General features: G+C 45.3%; 1 protein-coding gene across 4 annotated transcripts in view; it reads left to right on the top strand.

The window, feature by feature from the left end:
• LOC149523776 (uncharacterized) overlaps positions 1-17,620 on the top strand; it is a 49,043-nt gene that overhangs the window by 1,582 nt on the left and 29,841 nt on the right. Inside the window, exons 2-3 of one of the 4 annotated variants that reach the window (XM_089781058.1) lie at positions 1,959-2,061; positions 17,395-17,495. The gene's annotated coding sequence lies outside the window, so the exon portion shown is untranslated. Of the gene's footprint in view, positions 1-1,955; positions 2,062-17,389; positions 17,496-17,620 lie in introns of all 4 variants that reach the window. The other 3 variants (XM_089781057.1, XM_089781056.1, XM_089781055.1) reach the window with 3 other exon arrangements.

Genomic DNA, 17,620 nt, shown 5'->3' with positions numbered 1-17,620 from the left:
AGACATGATGCAAATAGTGATGCCAGCGAAAAACAAATCACTTTCTAATGTAATGTTGTGTAAGTCATGTGACATACTCAAGTTCTGGTGACACATTTCTGACCTAACTTTTAGGACATGCAAAATGGAGTTGCAATCAGGATGTGGGACTGTGAGGGTGCAATAGCTGCAAAATTAGAATTGTTAGCACCAGCAACCCCAAACACTGGAAGAGCCACTCACACTATCCAAAAAACTACAAAGAAATCTGCAGACAATAAGTATTATGAGTTTTTAGAAATTTCATTCCCATCACTTTCTTGACTGGGGTGATTTGTATAAAAACAGAATCTTTGCCTTTTTTGTAGTTTGTTGTCCTCTGGCATTTGCATTACATTGCAAATACATTTCAAACCCACAACCATTTTTCACACTCTCAGCAGGGCTGTTTAAATACTGTTACATTAGAACTGCTTTCTCTTCTGGGCTTCATCCATCAGTTCTAAAATAAGTGGGACCTCATTCTAATCTCTTCCCAGCTTTGCTTTAATGCAAGTCCATTGATTTCAGGAGTTACTCATGGTTTTTACCAGCATGAGGCCAGAATCAGGCCTTTAGAAAATTATAAACTCGAAACAGCATAACATTCTAATCCCAAACACTGGAAGCAGGAAATAGAAGAGGAGTCTTTTTGATCACATCAGATACTCTTATTGTGTTGACTTCAGCTAGGAATTTCAGAGTGCAGTGTATGAGGAGTTTCAAAGGCAGAGAGTTGACTAGAAGTCTAAAGGAGGATTATTATTTATTGTTTGTATTACAGTAGCACGTAGGGCCCTTGGTCATGGATTAGGTCCCCACTGTGTTTGGCACTGTACAAATAACAAAGAGTTCCCATCCCAAAGATCTTACAATGTAAAGTATAAAGAAGAAATGGTGTCAGCTGAGACAGTATCCCATCTACAGTCCTTTTTTTACAGTATTATTAGTTAATTATTGTAGAAGCAATGGTAAAGTCACAGAGATTTAGGACTACAGGGGGATGAGCAGCAGGAGTAAAAATGGAACTTTTAAGAAGCAAAAATCTAAATTTAATGTAAATAGCCCTATAAACAGTACACTGAAGGTGCATGTCAGCAGGTGAATAGTTTCAAGAGAACTACAGAGATTTTCAGAGATTCCCATGAGGCAGTAGGAATTTATCAGTAAATCCTCTATGTGTTTGCAATAGGACTGTGTATTTAAAGCCCTTAACACAACCAGTTATCTTGGGATTTGTATGTATTTAATGTTCTTTTGATATTTCAGGGAGATATTCAGGTGGCCTAACAATAGGTCAGACGTCACGGGTTCTCAACTTTTTTCTTTCTGAGTGCCTCCCCATACATACATGCTATAAAAACTCGGAGAGTAGGAGGGCCTCAGGGTTTCAATTGTGTGGGAGGAAGGGGACTGAAGGCTCCTGCCCATAGGGTACTCAGGAGCTCCAGGTTTTAGATGTACGGTAGCACGGCTCAGGGCTCTGAACTTTCTGCCTTGGGCCCCACACAGTCTAATGCCTCTCATGGTTTCCAGCCGCCTGATTGAAAATCTCTGTCATCATAGGTGACAGCATTTTTTACCAGTCATAGGCAATAAACGACCTGTGGGCTGGCTGTGATTTGCCATAGTTAACTCCTGGTGGACCAGTGGAGCTTTATTTACCTGTGCCTCTGCAGGAACGGCCACTTGCAGCTCCGTTGACTGCGGATCGCCATTCCCGGCCAATGGGAGCTGCAGGCAGCAGCATCCTGGTCTATGCTGCTTTCCACAGCTCAGTGGCCAGGAATGGAAATCCATGGCCAATGGCAAGTACAAACAGTTATACCGTGGATGCACAGGTAAATTAAGTACTGATGGTTTGTGTTGCCCACCTCTGGTTTTCACCCTATATTTCTACCACTCATAAACCTGATTTTGTGTTGTTTCATTTGCAGCAGGACTAACAGGACAAGGGGCAGGAGAACGATCATTCACAAGAAGAAATGTAAACACAAGCAAAACCCCAGTTACCTGATCTAATTGAGATGAGAGCCATATGAGGTAAAAAAAAAAAAAATCAGATAATCCAGAGAATGGAAAAGTGCAAGGCTGCATCACCATCTAGTGGCCACAAGTGAGATTGCCCATTTGTGGACCTGCATGCTACTAAAATCTCCTCAAACATCATTGTAACAGATATTTTCCTTTAGCATCCTCTGTTTGGCACGCCGTTTTGTTTCAACTTTGAGAACATTATTGCCTCCCTGTGGCCAAAGACATTCTGTCTGGGAAGTATTGCAAAAGAAATTTTATATTCTCTTTCGCAATAGTAAAGACCCACTTATTCAAATGCTGAGGGGTACCCCGTCAGCACTGGTACTCCTACTTGCAAGAAATAAGGGAAGCTAAGCAAAAACAGGAGCGTTTTCCTGTTGACCTTCCATTGTGAGGACAGTATCAAAGCTCGGCTTAAGGTAAGTCGACTCCAACTATGTTATTTACATAGTTGGAATTGTGTACCTTAAGCCGACCTTCCCCCAGAGTGAGGGCCTGGTCTATAGGTGTGGATATTTCAAATCCCAGAGTGACACAGTTAGACCAGTGTAAGTTTGCCATATAGAAGTGGCCTAAGTCAGCCACTCTCTGAAAAGCCTGTTAAAAACCCTGAAATTATTAAATGATGATGCAAACATCCTCTTCAGCTTTAAGATCCAGATCCTCAAAGACTTTTAGGTTCCTAACTTCCATTGAAATCAAGTTTTTAATGGGGCAAAGGAAAGGGATTCCCCTGGCATCTTGTAATTTGTATGACTAAGGCCTTAATTATCTCCCAAAAGGATGGCCCAAAAGGATGATTTATCAATACCATCAGAAGTGATTTACTTAAATGCCTACAGTACTTAGCCAAGTTACAGAGCTGTATAACTCTGTGAGTCATCAGCTGGCATTTTGTCACTCTCCTTTTATTCTTTTTTCTCCTTTCTGATTATTGGAACTTGGTCTGTCACTTTACACACAATTGACATTTATCTGGCAGAATAATTGGATCTTCTAGCAAAATGACAGCTTTCGATTATGGACGATGCTTTTACAAACTTGGCTAATTGATAGTACCAAAGGTTTCATTGCTTCCGCATGTGCAATATTGATAACATTCAGTTGGTGCCTCTTTTGCACTTATATAGGCTCAGATCCACAGAGGTATTTGGAGCCTAACTTTAATCCTAATACTAGAATCCTAATACATTCTAAGCCACTGCTGTGGCATCTAAGATGCAAATAGGTAAATACTGAAAAATATTCAGATGAATAGTCCCATGGACTGCAATGGGACTGTTCAAGTATGTAAAGTTTCTCATGTGCAAAAATATTTGGACGATTAGGACCCTGGTGATTTTTCACCATGTGTTTTACTTACGCAGTCCCTTCATAACTAAAGGCTTGCGTGAAAGACTTGAACATTACAGCTCAGCCTCTTTTGATTTGATTTCCTCATGAAAGCTAAATAAACACAAATGTAGGTTGAACCTGCCTGGTTCAGCACAGATGGGACCTGACTGGTCCCAAACCAGGGAATTTGCCGTATCGGGGAGGTCAATGCTGGCCCCTCTGCAGCCCCTGGGCTTCTCTCTGGTGAAAGCAGAGGGGCCAGCATCAACAGAGAGGGGATGGAAAGGGCACTCGGGTGAAGAGGAGTGGTGGCTGCAAAACGAAGTTAATTGATTTTTAATTTTAATTAATTTACTAATCGAATAGTCAATGCAATTTGCATCGACTATTCAATTAGTCTATCAGTGCACCTCTGCCTTTGAAGTGTAGACAGAGAACATAAGAACGGCTATACTGGGTCAGACCAAAGGTCCATCTAGCTGACAGTGGCCAGCACCAGGTGCCCAAGAGGGAGTGGACCAAAGACAATGAGCAAGCGATTTGTATCCTGCCATCCTTCTTCAGCATCTGAAAAGTCCAGTCCACTGCCTTCACAGCAGGACCAAGTACCATCCCTGACATATTTTTGCCCCAGATCCCTAAATGGTCTCCTCAAGGATTGAGCTCACAACTCTGGGATTAGCAGTCCAATGCTCAAACCACCGAGCTATCCTCCTCCCTGTTTGCCTTTTTGACAACTGCTGCACACTGTGTGGAAGTTTTCAGAGAACTATCCACAATAACTCCAAGATCTCTTTCCTGATTTGTTGTAGCCAAATTAGCCCCTAATCATACTGTATGTATAGTTGGGGTTATTTTTTCCAACGTGCATTACTTTACACTTATCCATATTAAATTTCATTTGCCATTTTGTTGCCCACTCACTCAGTTTGGTGAGAGGCGTAGCAAAGGGCGGGTGAGGGAGGGCAGTTGCCCCTAGGCGCCATGCTAGGGTGCGGCGCCAGGCTGAGATGTGACCGGAGCGCACGGTGCTCTGGCCCACGTGATGCTTTGAGCAGAGACCCAGGACTTGGATCTGGCTATGTGCTGCCTCCCTCTATACACTGGGGCTGTGTCTAGACTGGCCAGTTTTTCCGGAAAATCAGTCGCTTTTCTGGAAAAACTTGCCAGCTGTCTACACTGGCCGCTTGAATTTCCGCAAAAGCACTGACTTCCTACTGTAAGAAATCAGTGCTTTTTGCGGAAATACTATGCTGCTCCCGTTTGGGACATGCAAAATGGGGTTGCAATCAGATGCAGGTCCCGTTTGCGCAAAAGGGCCAGTGTAGACAGCTGAGATATGTTTTCCGCAAAAATGCCCCAATCGCGAAAATGGCGATCGGGGCTTTTTTTGCGCAAAAGCGCGTCTTGATTGGCCACGGACGCTTTTCCGCAAAAAGTGCTTTTGCGGAAAAGTGTCCGTGCCAATCGAGACGCTCTGTTCCGAAAATGCTTTTAACGGAAAACTTTTCCGTTAAAAGCATTTCCGGAAAATCATGCCAGTCTAGATGTAGCCTGAGAGCCAAGGCAGCCAAGCTGGGTGGGAGGAGCAGCAACTTTAAAGATAAGATTTCCTTAGCCTGTGTTCCTCCAGTGCCTGGCTCTGCGGGGGAGGGGGAAGGATGCCTGGCTCTGGGGAGGGATGAGTGCTTTGGGATGGGGAGCATGCGGGGGGGGAGGCCTGGCTCTGGGGCAGAGGTGAGGTGAGTGCATTGGGACGGGGGGTGCTGTGTGGGGGCTGGCTCAGGGGCAGGGTGGTTATATTGTACTTAAAAGTACCGCATGGGATCTTTTTATGGGGGAAAAGGTAAAATGCCACATTTATTGGTAATATACACATATAGCTGTCAAAACTTATATGCATATAATACAGCATACCCACCATGTCTTATTTTTACTAATAGTTGTTCCACCTAACTGCACTGGCCAGGTTAGTTAGGTGGGGAAGAGTTGGAGCTGGATCAGTGCTCCCATGTTGACTGCAAGATACCTTAGGCTGTGTCTAGACTACATGGCTCCATCAATGGAGCCATGTAGATTAGACAGATAGGCAAAGGCAAATGAAGCCGCGATTTAAATGATCGCGGCTTCATTTAAATTTACATGGCTGCCGCGCTGAGCCGACAAACAGCTGATCAGCTGTTTGTCGGCTCAGCGCGCTAGTCTGGACGCTCCCCTGCCGACATCAAAGCCCTTTGTCAGCAGCCCCATTATTCCTCGTGGGATGAGGTTTACCGGGGCTGCCGACAAAGGGCTTTGATGTCGGCAGGGGAGTGTCCAGACTAGTGCGCTGAGCCGCCAAACAGCTGATCAGCTGTTTGTCGGCTCAACGTGGCAGCCATGTAAATTTAAATGAAGCCGCGATCATTTAAATTGCGGCTTCATTTGCCTTTGCCAAAAAAACAAATCTACATGGCTCCGTCGACGGAGCCATGTAGTTTAGACGTACCCTTAGTGTATAGTGTCTTCCCTCTCATGCAGAGAGTTATCATATGCATATGCAGTTATTCATCTGTGGCACTTTCTTCTGGGTGTTGTTTTAATGCTGCCCTTTTCACCCTCAAAGAAGGAACTTCCAAAAGCAGGCACTTGCTGCTTACTCCCAAGGCACCCATAGGACCAGTCTTCTTTTAATGAGCCCACTTCACAAGTCCCATTGTTCTTATTCTTGAATCTGGCTTCCACCTTTCTCCAAACATTGCAAGTGCCCACAGGTGCTTTTCTTTCATGCCTTATCCATTCGCACCTCATTCACTCAACAGGACAATCAATGTAGCAAAAGGGGATACAAAGTCTACAACAGTGGTCCCCAACACGGTGCCCGTGGGTGCCATGGCGCCCGCCGGGCCATTTCTATGTGCCCGCCGAGTGATCAGGGCCGGCCTCGCCCCTGGGTGCACAGCGCATGGATGGTTCTGGCCCCTGGGCGCTCGGCGTAGGGGCGGCGCCAGACCCGGGCACGCAGCACATGGGCGTTTAGGTGGCCCTGTCCCTGGGTGTGCAGTATATGGGCTGTGCCGGCCCTGGGTGTGCAGCCTATGGGCTGTGCCAGCCCCTGGGCACGCGGTGTATGGGCGGCGCCAGCCCGGATGCACGGCACAAGGACAGCGCTGGCCCTGGGAGCGCAGCACATGGGTGGCCCTGCCCCCAAGTGTGCGGCGCAAGGGCTGTGCCGGCCCCAGGCATGCGGCGTTTGGGCAGCGCCAACCTAGGCGCGCGGCACATGGGCTGTGCCGGCCTCGGGCACGCGGCGTACGGGTGGGCCCACCCCCCCCTCCACCCTCTGTATTTTTAAAACCTGTATTTAAAAAAATACTAGCATGATGTCTGTGGCTTAACAATATTTGTAAAATCTTTACAAATTCCTGTTTGGAAGTTGCCAGTGAAGTGATAAATAGAACAGTATTTATTACCATCCTGTTTTCTTCTCTGGGTTTCAGTCCCACTTGGGGAAGACTCTTTCTCTCTTTTTTTTCTCCTTCCCAACTTAATCTACCTTCATCTTGCTGTTTATAACTGCTGTTCTCAGAGGTGTTTAATAATAAAAAGATTTGAATGTAAAAACAGTACTCTGTGTCAGCAAATGAGGGACAGTAGCCATTCTGTCTTTGAACAGATAGTGCACATTAATCATCATCACGAGGAGTCTTGTGGCACGTTAAAGACTAACAGATTTATTTGGGCATAAGCTTTCCTGGGCAAAGACCCACTTAGTCAGATGCATTGGAGTGGAAATCACAGAGGCAGGCATAAATATTCTAGCACATGAATAGAAGGGAATTGCCTTACCAAATGGAGGAGCCTACAATTAGGCCAATTCAGTCAGTGTGAATGTGGCCCACTCCCACCAGTTGACGAGGAGGTGTGAATACTAAGAGAAGGAAAATTGCAAGGTCCCACGATTTAACATAGCTCTCGTTGATGTCAGCAATTAGTGGAGGGGCCTCATAAATAGGGTAAGCTGTTCGGTCTCTTTCACTGGACACACTGCCCACCAGCATATGTAATGTTTAGCACTTAGACCTGGTGATCAGTGATTTCAGCTCTAGTGATCTGTAACAAATCAAAAGACTCCCAATTGAGTCTAATTAGCAGAGACCAAAAGGATGAACAGCATCTAGCACTCTGTGGGCAAGGACCACGCTACCAAGTACAACTACACCTCCCCCCATTCTTCCTTACCTGGTCTTTGGTACTCCATACTCTACTTAGTAATTGCCATTCAGTGGAGAGTAACCACTCAGTCAGGGCATGCCAAGCACAGTTCTGCTGTCCTTTCCTCACACAACAAGGGTAACTACACTCTCCCATACCCAATACCAGAGTGATTTCCAATCCATCATCAGCCAAAAGTGAACTTTTGAGCACAGCAGCTCCATCATGCTGTACACCTACGCAGAGCAGATGTAGCTATGCAAACAAGGTTGGTTCATGGAGTATTTGCTCCAGTTAATCACTAGATGTCAGAGCACTCGCTCATTCAGACCCCCCTAACAATCCTAAGAAAGAGACTTACTAGTTTGACGGCATCTTTCAACCTAGGATCTGAGAGCTCATTGCAAACATGGATACGTTTTGCTAACCTTGGACAGATTAGGAAATGGTGGCACAGAAGGGTTTAGGTGATTTGCTTAGCTTCAGACAAGTCAGAGGCAGAGTGAAGACTAGATTTGTCAGGTCCTTACTCTAACCACTTGGAAACACTGCCTTCTTGATTAGATGACTGAAAACATGTTGTGATGAAGTGGGGGATTTGCTTTGGTTTTTTCAGTGGCTTGAATGGAAAGGGGATGGGACTCAGTTTCTCTGTAAGTTACTGGTTTAACAAGGGGATGGGAGAGGGAATTTGTTGTTACAGAAGACCAATGACTGAACTTGTGACCCTGGCCAGTGGCCTGGAGAATAGATACCCCAATGTCTGGTGACCTGTAAGTAGGAGAGACAGCCTGTTCTCACCAGTGGGAAGACAACGGGCTACAGAAAGGGGATCCCAATGACCATGCCAGATGATTCCGGCCAGTAGGGAACAAAGGATGGATGAGAGGAGAGGTGGAGAAGAAAGGGGCCCAGGCAACCCTCTTTACCTGAACAGAAGAGAAAGGACAGATACAGGGCTTGGTGGCAGATGATATTGGATGCTCACCTGGAAAGTGCAGGGTCTCCAGACGTGGTGGGAGAGAGCAGCCAGATCCCACCTGGAAGTAGGAGAGACTTAGACGCACTGTGCTGAGGGAGTCCAGGCCTGTGCTGTGTTCAGATGCTCAATAGGCCCTTCTGTGTTATGCTGGCTGAGGGTCACACCAGCCTAGAGAATAGGGTGGCATTATTCCTTCTGGGAGTGGAGACCTCAGGAGTCCAGAGTGAGTGGACTCTCTGAGAGGGCCCACGGCGAGAGACAGGTGTGCTGAAGGCTCAGAGAGGTGCAGTTCCAGGAGGCGGAGGGACCTACATCTTAACCCCCGAGAGTGGATCTCTGAGACGGTCTGTCTCACTACTGAAGGAGGTTCCTCTCAGGGACCATAGGAGGCCAAGAGTGGGCATGACCTGTGAGTCTGTGACACCCGTGCAGCTCTTAAATACCTTACTCGTTAGTCCTAGTTGAGGTGTTGTAGCAAACCCAGGGAGTTACAGAGGGAAATACCAGTCTGTTGTGCATCATTGTTCGGGGGAGCTTGGGGAAGGGTTATGCCATACAATCCCTGCATGAAATCCCCAGCCCTCCGAAAAAGCACTTGCAAGGAATGCACAGGGAGGGAAGGAGAGGAGGGATTGGTGGCTTCAATGAAGCCATAGAGTGTTTATGTCAAGTAGAGCTGTTGTGCACAAATCGATGCTGATGTCTGGGAAACCCTACAAACCCCAGTTCTCACCTCCCCCGTGACCCTAGTTGGCATTGAGCTGCATTCTCTATGGAAAGCCAGGAGACAACAGTGACCCCTTCCAGTGCAGACAACACTCAGGGGAGCTGCTCTGTTCCCTTCCTTCATTTGTACAAAGAAGATGTTCATGGAAACCCACAGGTGTTCCAAGAATTGGGGCTCACAAGATCTGAACGAAATGCGGCTGATGTGAGCATGCATCCCTCACCCTCCCTCGCATGCTTGTCTAGCAAGTACGTCATCTGTCAGTCACCCAGGCTGCATTTCTCTCACAGGCCTTCAGAGGTATTTACATTTCAGTGACCATTAGGCACCTAAATTGAGGGTCTGGACTATAAGGATCATTGCAGTAGCCACTAGGAAAACCCTGGAGATTGGAAGTTTCTGTGCCTTCCCCCCCCTTCCCCCTCCCCAGTGCATCTTGCTCTTAAGTCTGCCTGCTGCTCTCTAGCTCTGTGTCATCATCAAACACAGCTACAGATACTTTTCCTGTTATAAAGTGTATGGTCATTTGATGTAAATCAATATACATATTTATAAAATAATTAAACATCGATTTTTCAGTTAAAGGAGATTAGTCCTAACCCTCCTGGAATAGTGCTGGGGTCTTGGTAGGGCTAGTTTGGGGTCTGGGTTGGGACCAGTGCTTCAGTCTTACTGGGACCCAAACTGGGGTCTTACAGGACACGTACTGGGACCAAGAGTGGAACAATAATTGGGGGCTGTACTGGGGTCTTTGTGGGACTTGTACTGGGACCAGTGCTAGAGACACTACTGAGATCAGAACTGGAGTCTGTGCTGGGATTTTACAGGGACCAGTGATGAGGCTTTACTGGAACCAGAATTGGGGTCTGTGCTGGGATCAATTCTGCAACCAGTGATAGGGTCCTACAGGGTCCAATAATGGGACCAGTACTGGACTTAATTTTACTGGAACTAGATCTGGAACTAATACTGAGAGTCCCTGTACTGGTCTCAGTAAGACTCCTGCACAGATCTGTAGGCAGTCCCCTGTATTGGTCCCAGTACAAAACCAATACCAGTTTCAGCCCTGATCCCACCACTGGTGTCAGTAAGATCTGTGTAGTGGTCCCAGCATAAACCCCAGTACTGGTCCCAGCACAGAACCCAGTAAGACACCAGTATTAGTTTCAGTATGGGCTCCAGTAGTAGTCCCAGTATAGACCCCAGTTCTGGCCTCTTTTTCTAATCTTGCAGCTGCACTTTGTTTTCCGGCACTGGAGGTGTCTTCCCAACATGCCTTGTGCTACTTATCTGCCCCACATTAACCGTCTCCTGCTGGGGAGTGTGAAATGTGGCCATAGATCATCGCGTGCACCTGGAGCCAGGAAACCCTTACTGTTCCAGTGCAAGCTGCACTCGGTGTGGAAATCCTGTCCCACGAGGCCGCTGATTTATGTTGAGGATGTGAGACCAAGCAAAGCCCACCTCACCATGGGAAGAGGCTTTTCACTGAAATAAATTGTTTCCTGTCTCTGGCACTCTGTGCGGCTTTCTCTGCAGCCTTCAGCTCATGCCTGGTTATGACTTGTCCAAGGCTGGTTGTGTTTATACTTTTCCTGTTTTACCAGGTTTCACCCCTCCTCCTATGGGGCCAAATTCTGCCATTGGATCCCTGGGGCCAATCTCAGATAATTACTTTAGGACTGAAACTCAGGTGTAAGCCACCTTGAATCAGGATGGATCTCCTGTCTGGTGTCCTGTCTCTGTCTCCCCAAAAGGGGATGTTTAATGCAAATCACCACTCAGCTAGTTCTGTTACCTTTACGCTCACTGCAGTGGAGATCAGTTCAGAACTGGAAGCAAAGTGAACGTTATTCCAGTCCTTATGTAAAAGCTGGTCTGGACTGGGCCATCAGGCTATGTTGATTTTCACAGTACCCTCAGTATAGATGGAGCGATACATGAACAACGCCACAGTCTAGTGGGAATTACCCATTTTAGAGGGTAGAACCCTGTGCTTGTTTGGTCCACTGTGAAACTATTTATATTCCACAACAAACAGTTTTGTTACAGGTCACTTGTGGTTGCTCTCTGTCAAACTGTAAAACACTAGGAAATCGAAAGTTAAAGATCATACTTCATCTACAATTTCAGACTAGGGCATTACTGTAGTTTCTTCAGGAGGCGGCCGGTCAGGATTTACTGCCAAGGTGTCCTCACAGGGCTCTGGCTCCGTTAATGATAACCAGAAGGCTGCTTGCGCGTGTGATCAGTGATGTCTGCCAGGTCGACTTGTGCACTTAGTCTCCACAGCAGACCCCAAGAGAGCCCACAACAATCACAAACCAGATAAGGATCGAAGGTGCCAGGCCAGGTTTATTGTAGAGCGAAGTACAGTAATAGTTGTCAGTAAACTCTGCTGAACCATCATGTATATATACTTGCCACAATGCAGTGACTCAAACAGTGGGAGGTCCCACTGCCCGACACCACCTTATATACAGGTTCAACAAGTCACACCTCGCTGCTGATGTATCAGAATTCCACCCTCTGATGTTGTCAGGTTACCACCCTCTGATGCTACTTAGATACCACCCATCACCCTGCATCTCGTGGTTTGATTAGATCATCTGTCTCTAGCATTCTGTCATTTTAGACCCTTTCCTGATCCTGGGTCAGTATCTGTGAGAAGTGGGTACCAAGGTCTTTTTTAATGACCTAGTGATATCATGTGATTTCCACTCATGACCAGTACCAGTTATTATTCTGCAGTCAGTACCTAGCACCATTTAGTGTTTTGTATGCTCAGCGCTGTTCGTGCCAAATTCTGTGAGCTGGGGCCTGCCTCTTGCTCGCAGCTTAGCTTTGCTTTACATTAGCCATGTTTTGCCCATTGTTAAATAAGCCTTAGGCCTCAAACCAGGCCTGTGATGCATGGGCTTATGTTTTAGGCTTTCATCTTACTACAATTACAAAATGTGACCAGTCCTTCATTCCAAACAACTTGTTCAATAACAGTATTTCTGGATTCCAAATAAGAAGCATGCCTGGACCGATTACTGTAAAACTGTAGTTTTTCTCCCACTTCATAAGAAGTACAAAGCTTGTGCACAGGAGAGGTCCTAATGGCATTATGGTAAGTGTAAATGAATCCACCCTCATATCTGTGTATCTGTTGATGCCCTTTAATGTCAGTTACATCCCATTGAACCCGTGATGGCTTTTATGTGAAGTGTATTGTAGCAAACTGTGGTGGCCAACCTTCTAGAACAAATGCACAAGAAATAAGAATGCAGACAGGGATTTACATTACTTGGTGGTAAAATCTGCATCTTTTGTAAAAGGAGGTAGTGATTATCTTATAATTACAAGATAACACTTTTATGGCATTGCCACCCTCAGCACGTATACCCCTACCATCATGTAGGAAGATCACAGCAGTTGGCAATTTTGTCCAGCCCTAGTCAGTTACATCCTGCATGGCAAAGGAAGTGTGTGTATGTTGGACTCTGGGTCTCAGGAGCGGAGGATTAGCTCCATGCTCTGCTGGCTCAACAAACGGGCTCTTATTGCCAGTGCCCTGGACCAGTGGACCACTCCTGCCAAAGTGAGCTTGCCCCCAGGTTGCTTTGTTTACATGAAGCAGCAGAAGTTTGGCCTTACAACAAAAAGAAAAGAAATGCCAAAATAAAACCTCCCCCCTTTCAGAGAAAGGGGTTTACTGCAGCTCAAGGAAAGGTGCAGTGTTCAATGATGAAGAGCCCAGTCCTATGGAAAGCACAAGCAAAGGTTGCACACACCTTATAACTCAGTCCATGCTCAGACACTGCTACCTCAGAAGCCATCTCAGTGATCAGCACCCAAACAGCCTGAACTCAGTCCCTGCTTTTAGGGCTCAATTCAGTTATTATGGTGCTGGATCCAGCTTCCATTGAAGTCATTGGTAGTTCTTCCCTTATATGCCTCATCACTTGCCAGACTGGTTGCTGCAGCTCACGTTAAGGTTGCCTGATCCTTCCCATTAGAAAACCCTGTTTTCAGCTGCTTGTAACGCTGCTGAGTTTTGACTGTTCAGGTGAAATTTCCAGGCTAGCTGTCTGCGTCAGGCTGGCATGGTTTTGAAAATTTCAGCCAAAACAGATATTCCCACAGAACATTTTGATTCCATCAGATCCGCGTGTCCAGACGAAACCTGTTGCACCAGACAACTTTTGAGCAGCTCTACTTTTGACCTTTGTCTCTGCTGTATGTTGCCATCTGTAAAATGGGGATAACACCATCCCTCATCTCGCTGGTGTGTTGAGAAGATAGGTTGCTCAGTGTTTGTGAAGTGTCACAAGGAATGTCACAAGGTGGCTGGCCCCTCACAAGAGATGTGCCCTGCCCACCTGTGACAGTCTTTGCCTCTCCATATGGAAGAAATAAACTGAGACATGCAGCAGATGGTTATGTGACTAAACCAAGCCTTGGGGGAGGAGAGAGGGTTAGAAAAAGAGAGTCTTGTTGACTATCAGGGGGGATAGACTGAGAGCTGGAGTAGAGATCAAGCTCCTCGAGAAGGAGGAGCTAAGCCCAGCTGGAAACTGCTGGAAAGATGCTGCAGGGACCCTGAGAAACTGGGTAAGCAGCAGAGGCTGGTGAACAACTGCAGGTAGGAGAAGCCTAGGAAAAGTCACTTGAGAATGGTTTGAATTATTTTGACCTTTTTGTTAATAAAAACATCCCAAGCAAGGGTGTTACTGAATTTGTAAAAGGTGTTTTTTTGAGCTACGGTGGAGTCCAAAAAAGGAAAACTGAGGCATGGTACACCCTGGCAGTGAGGTGCTTGGTTAGCTCTGTGACAAGGAAATTAATATTTCTGACTTCAGAATGGGGTAATGGGGGGTATTCAAGGCCTGGACGACACATTGAACAATGCGGATAAACCAAAGTTTGACTAGCCAATCATTCGCTGAGCACCATGCACCCTAAGCATTGAATAATGCAGGGGACCAATGGAAAAAGAAAAGTGTGAAGCAGTGGAAAATGGGGCTGAAACAATCTTTGAACATGTAAACTGGGGAGTTGTGAGGAGGAAGAGCTGATTTCACCTCCGTGTACAGCATTAGCAAGACCAATACTGGAATCCTGCCGACAGGTTTGGTGGCCACATTTAAAAAAGGATGTTGAAAAACTGGAGAGGCTGCAGAAAGAGTCATGGCACTGATTTGAGGTCTGGGGGAATTCCTTGCAATGAGAGACTTGGAGAGCTCATACTGATTAACTTATCAAAAAGAAGACTGAGAGCATTAGACTACATTAATTCTTTACAGAGAGAAAACACCAGGTTCTAAAGGGCTCTCTAATCCAGTGGGGAAAGGAAGGATGAGCCAGTGGCTGGAAGCTGAAGACCATCACATTCAATTGAAAAGTTAAACAGTATTTTTAGTAGTGAGAGTGATTAACCATACTACTAAGGGAAGGGGTAGATTCTCCATTTCTTGAGGTCCTCCAAGGGGGCATCTTGCTGTCATCTCTGCATGGTATGGTAGAAGACATGCTTTTAGTCACACACAAGTTATCTAGCTTAATACTGGGATACATGGGTGAAATTTAATTGCCTGTGATATATAGGAGATATATAAAACTAAGAAGTACATGACATTGAATTAAAGATTGTATTAAAAAGTGAATGCACAAGGGAACTGAACTAAGATTGTGTTTGCTAACTTTGTAGTGCTCATTTTCTAACTTTGAGGGCTTGAATTTACATCAATGATTTTTTTAACGAAGTTCTTTTGTATGTAAGTAATGTTTATAAAGAAGCATAATTAACTAACTGTTTATTATATTTCTTTTATCTGATTGATTGTTGTATCTCAAAGAGTTCCTGATTTAATATAATGGGCATCATTTTATATTCTCCCCCACTCATTATGCTTACTCTGAGTTTGCACAGTCACTTCATCTCTAATGATATTTATCTAATTAGGAGCACATGAAATTATTTTGCTGTTTAAGAAAAGATTATGGTTTTGGTATATTTACAAACTACAGTGTTGGGTGCTGTAAGACATTTCTTATTAACTAAGTTAATAATAGATTCTGGTAGCCTTAAACTCAAAGTATTTTTTGATTTTGTGGCTGACTATGGCAGCATGAAAGATCAATCTTTTTATAACATATGTATCAGTAGTAGCACCAGCACTAGTATTTATTTATTATTTTGATTATGCTAACGTGTGGGGGCCCCAGCCAATATCCTATAGGTTTGGTACCCCAAGATGTAAAACCCAAGACATCTAGGATGTTCCCGAACCCATAAAACTGAACAGCTGATAATGTATACCATGCACACTGACAGATTTCCTAGGACAGCTGCCTCTTAAAGGGACAATCCTGGGAAAACAAGGACAGGTAGCAACCTTACTGTGCTAAGCAGCATGCAAATACTTAGTGAGTGATGGTCTCTGCCTCCGAAGAGTTTGCAATTTAAATAGGCAAGGCAGACAAAAGAAGTATTATTAGCCTAATTTTTCAGATGGAGAAGTTCACACAGGAAGATTTGTAACCATCAGAGAGCTGAGATTCTTGGAATAGCCTCTCACTAGGAGTTGTGGAGGTAACCAACCTACTTCATTTTAGGTTAGAGATTGATAAAATTCTGAATGGGTTTATATGTATGATGGGACTTGGCAGCCCTAGGATCCCTTCTTGTTCATGTCTTAAGATCCTGAAATCTCATGCTTCAGGTGGTCAACTGTAGGATCTAGAAGGGATTTCCTCTCCCCCCGCTGGATTATGGTGCATGATAGTTCTGGTTTGTTTTTTGTCTCCTTCCTTTGAAGCAACAGAGATGGCCACAGCAGAAGAAAGGAAAATGGACAGGGTAGCCAGCACTCTGAGGTGGAACTGAGAATTCTTTCTCAGGCACTGTCTTGCTCACATGTCTAACTGGTCACCACATGTAGGAAGGAATGTCCCCCCAGGTCAAACTGGCAGGGACTTGGCCATTGGCATGAATCTGTCCCTCCTCTCCACAGCAGCATAGTGTCCAGAGGATTAGAATGCTTTGTGCTAATTCCAGGTTTGGTGTGGAGGTGGCAGGTGCTACACAGCAGGTCAGAACAGATGCCTCAAATGCTATGTGGCAGAGGCAAGACTTGAACACAGATCTCCCAAATCCCAGTCCAGTGCCTTAATCACCAGACCAGTTTTCTTGTACAAATAAAATTTTCCAGTGACATTTGCAAGAAGAACCTACATCCCATTTTCAAAGTGACTCAGAGTCTCAAGAAAGTCTTTACGCACCGTTCAGAAAGAGATGCACTAGGCTGTTGATTCTTTCAAATGTATTGTTTGTGTAGGTTATTCCTTGCCTTGAGGCAGTAGAATCTGGCCTTTAGTTGGGTTCCACAATGAGGGGAGTACAGGTAGAATGTGGCTTTTACTCAAACTCTCTGTTTTGATTGACATTGAAATACACACCAACATGCCAAAAACCAAAGTCTGTGCTCTCATCTGCAAAATATTCACAGCAGCCATTGTTAACACTCACACCCATACATTATGTACATAGCAAGCCAGTATCATTTTTTAAAACTCCACCAAAGCACCTAGCCCTTACTTGGGCCACTTTCCAACCCTGGGTGTTAACTATGGCTCATGGCAAAAATCCCTACAACTATTTTGGACCCAGCATAGTAACCACTTTGTCTCATCTCAAGCCAGGCCAATGCTACACTTTTATTTTTTTTCTCTTCTAACAATCATAATATAAGGTTAGAGTAAATATAAACAACCCCTTTTGGAAGTGGGGAATTTGTGAAGAGAGCAGTCTCTTCTATTCTTATTTGTAGTAAATAGGGCAGTTCTAAGAGTTGCCTGGCTCAGTGGTTTAGTTGGGGAATTTTTTTTTTTTTGGTCAATTTGCTGCAAGATTCCAGCTGAGTTAAAGTGAACTTTTTTCAGTTTCACTTGCTGTCACTACTCAGGACTGCCATCAGAAGGAGATCACAGGCAACGCTCGCACTGCTTTCCATATCACTAACTGGGAGTGAAATAAATAGTGCTCAGTTCTTCGTAAGGCTCCCGAAATGAATGTGTGCCGAGACCTAAGCTAGCTCTCTCTCCCCCAGTGCAGGAGGAGTGTCAGCCACTGGAGATCTCTGTCCCTTTCTCTCCTGGTCCCACCACTAGACCTACTGGGGTCAGGTCAGACGGAGCTGTCCAAGTTTTTGACAGGTAATTTTGCTTCTTTCTTATCGCGTTACTGAGCCTGCTTTTGAAATGCATTTGCACAGCTCTTGTGTTAGAAACGGGGGCACTCACTAGATTTGGGAAAGCAAAGATTATTAATTGTATATGGG

This window comes from Pelodiscus sinensis, chromosome 11, assembly GCF_052426305.1.
Source record: "Pelodiscus sinensis isolate ZL-2025 chromosome 11, ASM5242630v1, whole genome shotgun sequence".
Taxonomy (NCBI): Eukaryota; Metazoa; Chordata; order Testudines; family Trionychidae; genus Pelodiscus; species Pelodiscus sinensis.
This window is presented reverse-complemented; position numbering and strand designations above follow the sequence as displayed.